This window comes from Nicotiana tomentosiformis, chromosome 7 (genome assembly GCF_000390325.3).
Source record: "Nicotiana tomentosiformis chromosome 7, ASM39032v3, whole genome shotgun sequence".
In the NCBI taxonomy this organism is placed as follows: domain Eukaryota; kingdom Viridiplantae; phylum Streptophyta; class Magnoliopsida; order Solanales; family Solanaceae; genus Nicotiana; species Nicotiana tomentosiformis.
The window spans coordinates 83,130,143-83,138,545 of NC_090818.1; the positions used below are offsets into that span (position 1 = coordinate 83,130,143).

The 8,403-nt window shown below is 36.0% G+C and overlaps 1 long non-coding RNA gene across 1 annotated transcript; it reads left to right on the forward strand.

Annotated features, from left to right (window-relative positions):
• The first annotated feature begins 5,086 nt into the window (after positions 1 to 5,086).
• LOC138895155 (uncharacterized) lies at positions 5,087 to 6,890 on the forward strand. Its single transcript, XR_011409372.1, has 2 exons — positions 5,087 to 5,320; positions 5,940 to 6,890. It is a non-coding gene; the product is annotated as an uncharacterized lncRNA (long non-coding RNA).
• Positions 6,891 to 8,403: the final 1,513 nt, after the last annotated feature.

An 8,403-nucleotide genomic window follows, 5' to 3' on the forward strand; every position in this document is an offset into this window, starting at 1 on the left:
TGTGTTAAGATGTTATGACTTCAAGTCGTGTTTCGAATGAAGGCTATTATGCCAAATTGTGTAAGAAATCTCAATGTGCTTAAGACTCTTAATTACTCATGTGTGTAATGAAAGCCGTGGTTAGAAATGCTTTGTTGTTGATAATCTATAAAGATTCTTGAAAGTGAAAGGAGTGGGCTGGAGATATAAAGTATGGCCACCGTGCCAAGAATAATAGTTATACTTGTGGCCAATAGTGCCAATGAAATAAAACGAAAGTGTGGAATATGATATACAGCCACAGTGCCATGAATGAATAATAATATGAATGACCAAGGGAGCCAATGAAATAATGATGTTGTAAGTAGTTGAAAGTACTAATGAAGTGATATATAGTGTGAAAGGTTATGAGATGAACGTATTCGTACTTATGTTTCAATGTGCTATAAGCTCCTACGCCCTCATGAGGAGAGGGCATGGTGTTCCTAAATATTCTTAATGTCCTATGATCACCCATGGCAAGTACAGGTAAGTGATATTATGAACATGAAATGCGGTCGTTTGCCAAAATAAGAATTATGAGGCGTTGTATGTCCAAATGGTTACAATCATAGTATGTATGCTCTAAAATAATAAATGCAAATGCCTTCGATGTTAAGTCTCCAAGAATCATGAACTTAGCTAATGACCTCAAGGTGACAAGTGAGTGAATAACGAGATGAAAGGAAGATGTCCTATGCTAAATGATGATGAACCTTAAGAAAAGAAATTGGGCTCATGTGCCATTGAAATCGACTTATTGATTCACCATGTATGTGCTAATGTAATGAGCTGCGTTTCTCCATGATGACCATGAACATGAAGAGTTCCAATGATACGGGAAATTATGACCTTAAATGTAATGTTAATCATGTCGCTTGAGTTTATATATGGTTATGTGCATAATGATGTGTTATGAACCCTATGGATGGTCTATGAAACGCATAGGTATATTGTGTATGTGATCCCATGGACGGTCTATAAAACACATAGGTGTATTGTATATGTGATTCTATGGACGGTCTATGAAACGCATAGGTGTGTTGTATATGTGATCCTACGGATGGCCTATGAAACACATAGGTGTATTGTGTATGGAATCCTATGGACGGTCTATGAAATGCATATGTGTATTGTGTACGGAATCCTATGGACGGTCTATGAATCGCATAGGTGTATTGTATATGTGATCTTATGGACAGTCTATGAAACGCATAAGTATATTATATATGTGATCCTATGGACAGTCTATGAAACACATAGGTGTATTGTATATGTGATCCTATGGACGTTCTACGAAACGCATAGGTGTATTGTGTATGGAATCCTATGGACGGTCTATGAAACGCATAGGTGTATTGTGTATGGAATCCTATGGACGGTCTATGAAACGCATAGATGTATTGTGTATATGTTACATCTCGTACTTTAGTACTAGGATGAGTCGTAGTAATCCATATGAGCTTGAAGGGATTAAGAACACGAGGTTATAAAGGATTTGTGATTATGTTATTGTAAGACCCCGTAAGTTTAACAACCTTGATGCCGTTATATACATTTGATATGGTATTTTGAATGGAACTTTTTTTGTAAAAAATGGTTTGAAAACTTTTATTATATATAGTTATTAATATTACCACTTTCGAATATGCTTTAAATAATACACATAATATGAGATTTTCTTTATTGTAAAGATAAAAATTATATTTTCACAAGAAAAGAAGGTTATCTTTTTACCATTTTAAGAAATAAGCATATGAAAAATTGTACTCTTTTTATGAGATTAGAAAAATTAGAAGTTGAGAAAATATATATGTATTTTTACATGGATATTTTAATAAAGTATTAGTGTATGTATTAATTTTATATGATACCATGATTTATTATTTTAATAGTAGTACTTTTGGATAAGGGGAAGATACTTGATAAAGGTGCCATATACGTGTATGTATATTAGTATCACTTCCTATGAATCCTCCACTCCAAAGGGTTATTAAATTAAGTGGATAAGGATGGTTAAGGGGCTGCCACGTGGCATTAAGTTAGGCCAAGGGTGACACCAATGTGCACATGAGTTATAGCACGTGATGTGCTTTGCTTACACGTGAAAGGCAAGCCTTAAGCTTTCATGTTATTCTTTGGCAATTTGAGAGATAGAAAGGAGATTGCAATCTTTCCTTCTATTGTTGGAGTGGATAAGCATTTACGTGGCAGCTTTTGCTTTGGAAACATTGTGACTCTTACATTCATTAAAATAGGTGGTATGAATCAAAATGAGACTTTGAGAAGGGATAGTTGGCGGTGGAAGTATTTAATGGAAGGGAACATAGGAGTTAATTTCAATCCCCATCCATTCACTTTAAATTTAAGGAACATCTTTTGAAGAAGGGAGATATTGTATTTTCTTGTGTGATCCGCAAAAACTAAGAGCAGACACGTATCTATCTGCAGACTTCAACAACAACGAGCCATAAATATTGAGATACTATTCATGATGACGGAGCTAGTAGTTGACGAGTTCATATGAGCATTCAAGGTTATGTGTTTATCAAAAGGATTTACTAGTCATAGACATCAAGAGAGGGAATTGAGGTATGTTAAGGTTATCCCTTCTTTCCTTTTGGCATGATCCCTATGATACAAATGATACAAGCAAACGCACAACTTTCATAAACGACTCTATTCATAGAAGTACTAGGGTTGCATATGTTCTTAATTCCCCATATGTCTTATTATCATATCGTTTGTTCATGGGTCTCATGACATTCCAAGAGATCGTATTGACTTACTTCATTATGCATTGCATTCATTTATACATATGCATTTACCCATGACCAGATGATATTATATATGCGTATATTATATGTATATGGGGTATGGGAAAAAGGTTACGACGTTATATACGCACCACCACCTTATCAGCTGGTATACGATGATGATTATGCCCACAGTGGCCGAGATGATGTGATGGGATGCCCTTAGAGGCTTGATGATGTTATGTACACATAGACCTATACATTATATGACATTTATACGTATATGCATGACATTATAAATATTTCATGATTTACAAAGCTATCCAGACTTACAGGTTGAGTCCTTTATTCCATGTTTCTTTCATGTCCTTTATATATTAATTTATATGCCTTACATACTCAGTACATTATTTGTACTGACATCCTTTTGTTGTGGACGCTGCATTCATGCCTGCAGGTATAGATAATCAGTTGGACGAGCCCTTAGAGTAGATGAGGTTATCATTCAGCGAAGGATCGGTAAGACACCACTTCATTCGGAGTGCAGCCGAGTCTATAAGTTATCGTTTAAGAGATTTGTTACAGATTTATGGGTAGGGCGGTACCCTGTCCCATTTGATGTCAAATAATCTTAGAGGCTTTGTAGAGAAAGGTTCATTTTGTACAGTATGTCAGAGGCCTTAACGGCCCATATGTATTCATGTGTTAAGAACGATGGTTCATTCATACCGTGTTTTCTTACTTATAGTTATACATTATGAGTTGTGGCCATGTTGGCCCATGATAGTTAAAAAAAAGTTTTAGAGTAGTTCGCTCGGGCCAGTACGGCACCGGGTGCCAGCCACGCCTCACCAGGTTTTGGGCGTGATAGAGTGGTATCAGAGCGGGTCGTGTCCTAAGGAGTCTACATAGTCGTGCCTAGTAGAGTCTCACTTATGAGTGTGTTGCATGCCACATTTATAATTGAGAATCTATAGGACATTTAGGAAATGGTACCCATCTTTTGTTTCTAGATCGTGCCATAGAGCTAAGTCATAAGAAGTCAGTATGAAACTTTCGCCAGATTTTGTATGCACCAGGGGTGCAGGTATCACAGTAGAGCTTTAAGGCGTAATTTTCACCTATGTGGAAGGGAGGTTATGAAAGCAACAGAAGATACGATGCGGGATTGAAAAGTAAGTAAGGTAAAGGTGAAGAAGATACGAGATACTCAACTACAAAAGATTGTGAATAGTCGAGACTTCAGATAGAGGTTGGATTTTAGTTTAGTTTACAGAGGAGACCCTAGCAAAAGTTTTGTAAATCTCTAAGAGTTAACATTAGAGGAAGAATGTTTTAAAGGGGGAAAAGATGTTACATCCCGTACTTTAATACTAGGATGAGTCGTAGTAATCCATATGAGCTTGAAGGGATTAAGACCATTCACAAGGTTATAAAGGATTTGTGATTCTATTATTGTAAGACCCCGCAAGCTTAACAACCTTGATGCCGTTATATACATTTGATATGGTATTTTGAATGGAACTTTTTTTGTACAAAGAGGTTTGAAAAATATAATTTTATATAGTTATTAATATTACTACTTTTGAATATGCTTTAAATAATACACATAATATGAGAAGGTTTATGAAATTTTCTTTATTGTAAAGATAAAAATTAATTTTTCACAAGAAAAGAAGGTTATCTTTTTACCATTTTAAAAAATAAGCGTACGAAAAATTGTACTCTTTTTATGAGATTAGAAAAAATAAAAGTTGAGAAAATATATATGTATTTTTACATGGATATTTTAATGAAGTATTAGTGTATGTATTAATTTTATATGATACCATGAGTTATTATTTTAATAGTAGTACTTTTGGATAAGGGGAAGATACTTGGTAAAGGTGCCATATACGTGTATGTATATTAGTATCACTTCCTATGAATCATCCACTCCAAAGGGTTATTAAACTGAGTGGATAAGGATGGTTAAGGGACTGCCACATGGCATAAAGTTAGGCCAAGGGTGGCACCAATGTGCACATGAGTCATAGCACTTGATGTGCTTTTCTTACACGTGAAAGGCAAGCCTTAAGCTTGCATGTTATTCTTTGGCAATTTGAGAGATAGAAAGGAGATTGCAATCTTTCCTTCTATTGTTGGAGTGGATAAGCATTTACGTGGCAGCTTTTGCCTTGGAAACATTGTGACTCTTACATTCATTAAAATAAGTGGCATGAATCAAAATGACACTTTGAGAAGGGATAGTTGGCGGTGGCAGTATTTAAAGGAAGGGAACATAGGAGTTAATTGCAATCCCATCTATTCACTTTAAATTTAAGGAACATCTTTTGAAGAAGGGAGATATTGTATTTTCTTGGGTGATCCGCAAAAACTAAGAGCAGACTCGTATCTATCTGCAGATTTCAACAACAGCGAGCCATAAATATTGAGATACTATTCCTGATGACGGAGCTAGTAGCTGACGAGTTCGTATGAGCATTCGAGTTTAGGTGTTTATCAAAAGGATTTACTAGTCATAGACATCAAAAGAGGGAATTGAGGTATGTTAGGGTTATCCCTTCTTTCCTTTTGGCATGATCCCTATGATACAAATGATACGAGCAAACGCACAACTTTCATAAACGACTCTATTCATAGAAGTACTAGGGTTGCCTATGTTCTTAATTCCCCATATGTCCTACTATCATATCGTTTGTTTATGGGTCTCATGACCTTCCAAGAGATCGTATTGACTTACTTCATTATGCATTTCATTTATTTATACATATGTATTTACCCATGACCAGATGGCATTATATACGCGTATATTATATGTATATGGGGTTTGGAAAAATGTTACGGCATTATATACACACCACCACCTGATTAACTAGTATACGATGATGATTATACCCACAGTGGCCGAGATGATGTGATGGGATGCCCTGAAAGGCTTGATGATGTTATGTACACATAATCTATGCATTATATGACATTTATATGCATATGCATGATATTATAAATACTTCATGATTTTCAAAGCTATACAGATTTACAGGTTGAGTCTTTTATTCCATGTTTCTTTCATGTCCTTTATATACTGATTTACATGCCTTACATACTCAGTACATTATTCGTACTGACATCCTTTTGTTGTGGACGCTGCGTTCATGCCTGCAGGTATAGATAATCAGTTGGACGAGCCCTCATAGTAGACGAGGTTAGCATTCAACGAAGTATCGGTAAGACTCCACTTCATTCGGAGTGCAGCCGAGTCTATAAGTCATCGTGTCAGAGTTTTGTTACAGAATTATGGGTAGGCCGGTAACCTGTCCCATTTGATGTCAAATAATCTTAGAGGCTTTGTAGACAGAGGTTTATTTTGTACAGTATATCAGAGGCCTTGACGGCCCATATGTATTCATGTGTTAAGAACAATGGTTCATTGATACAGCGTTTTCTCACTTATACTTATACATTACGAGTTGTGGCTATGTTTGATAGCTCTACGGACAAGGATAAAGTTTTAGAAGCACCAAAAAAGCCATTCACAAGGTCTCAAGCTAAGGAGAAGCAAGACAAGGTTATTGGGCTTTAATAGGAGATCAAGAAGGCGTTAATGGTGGAAGAAGAGCTCAAGAATTATGGAGAGGAATTAGTTAAGTGCTACACTTATTTCATGGTCCAAGTCCAAGTCCAAGAGGAGGTAGATTGGGGTCCAAGCACCAGTCAAGGAGGGTCTAAATTAGGCACCTAAATCAACCTACAAAGGAGCTAACTTGGCGCCCAAGTCAGCTCAAGGAGGGGCGGCCAAGACATAGGAGAAGGAGTCAAAGTTCCTTATTTTGTTTTCTAGTTTGTTAGGACATATTTGATGCTTTCCTAGGTAGTTAAGGCTTTGTTTTTATTTTTCTAAGATTATTGGAATTACTTTCCAAGATTGACTTAATTTTTATTTCCTAGAGTTTTACCTTTTCCTATGATAGTTGAACTTGTTGTCCAAAGTAGTTTAGGACTTTATTTCCTTAATTTTTAGGTAGAATTTCGTGACCCCCTCCCTATATAAAGGGGTGTCTTCTTTGCTTTTAGACATAGACTATTATCAATAAAAATTGTGAGATTTTTCTTGCACTCTTGTGTGTGGCTACTCTTGGATTTATTCTTCAACCTTCAAGACTCAACTTAAGGTGATAAGTTTAGGCTTATTGTTGTTCTTGTTATTCTAAAGGGTCAGGTTTCACAATCTATCTCTTATTTTTAATTCTCTACCAAAGGTGATTAGTTCTTTTTTAGCTAATTGTTGTTGTTAGGATTCAACTTCAAGAATAGACTTCTTGAATTCAAGAAACTCTTTCTTGAATTCAATCTATCTTTAATTTTCCGTTATTTTTTGGTTTCTTTATTTTCTTTTAGCTTTCGCACGTTTCTTAATTTTCTTTAATAATTCTTGGACCCCTATCGTGTTGTTATCAAGTGGTATTAGAGCATAGGCTAATCAAGATTTCAATCTTGATAATCTTGGGAGGTTCTTGAGCAAAACAAAAAAAAACGAAAATCAGCCCCAAAAAAAAAGTGTTATTACTCATTATTACTTTAGAATTCAATTATTAGTTAGTTTCCAATTCAAGAAAGGAAACAAGAAGAGGGGATCCTTGTTCTTGAAGATTAAGGAAACTCCTTCCCTTATTCTTGTGGGTTCTGGGTTTCCTAAAATTCTTTCCTTTTTCATTTCTACTAACCAATTCCTATTCTTCCTAGGTTTGGTCATTCACTTTTCTTTCTTTTTCTAACTCCATATTCTTATCACTAAGGGTTGTGACTAGTAAGGTTTATTAATAAATCTAAAGATTAACGACCAAGAGTTGCATTGAGTGGAAAAAGGCAAGAGAGGTGAGAACATCAGAGGGAAAAAGCCAAATTAAGAGATATATATTGCTTTGTTCAGGATGTCTCATACAGGTAATGATGATGAACAAAGGGTTCTTCAAGAAGGCGAAATCAAAGGAAGGAGTGATTTCACCTTGCAAGCTATGCACCAACAATTTGAAAGGTGGAATTTGCAATTCCAAGAGATGAGGGACACCACTGCTGAGCAAAATATTACAATAGCTGAACTTAGGAGGGGAAATAACGCTAGACCCCAAGCTAGGAGAAATGTACCCCCTGCTCCCATTGTAAATCAAGAAAACTCTATCGATGATATTAATGATGATATTGATTTTGATAGGTTAGGAAGAGATAGGAGGGGACAAAGAGGAAGACTAGAAGATGATAATATAAGTAGTATAAAGATGAAGATGCCAACTTTCAAGGGAACAAGGGATCCAGACTTGTACCATGATTGGGAGAGAAAAGTTTAAGCCATCTTTGACTGCCACAACTATTCTGAGGGTAAGAAAGTTAAACTTGCTGCTGTTGAGTTTTCTGACTATGCAGCAATCTGGTGGAAAAAGCTTTCTAGGGACAGATTGCAAGAAGGACAAGCCCTCGTTGCTACGTGGGCTGAGATGAAAAGGGTAATGAGGAAGAGATTTGTGCCATCACACTTTCAAAGAGATCTACAACAACGTCTTCAAACTTTGAGGAAAGGGTCCATGTCTGTAGATGAGTACTTTAAGGCTATGGATATGGCTATGATCCAAGC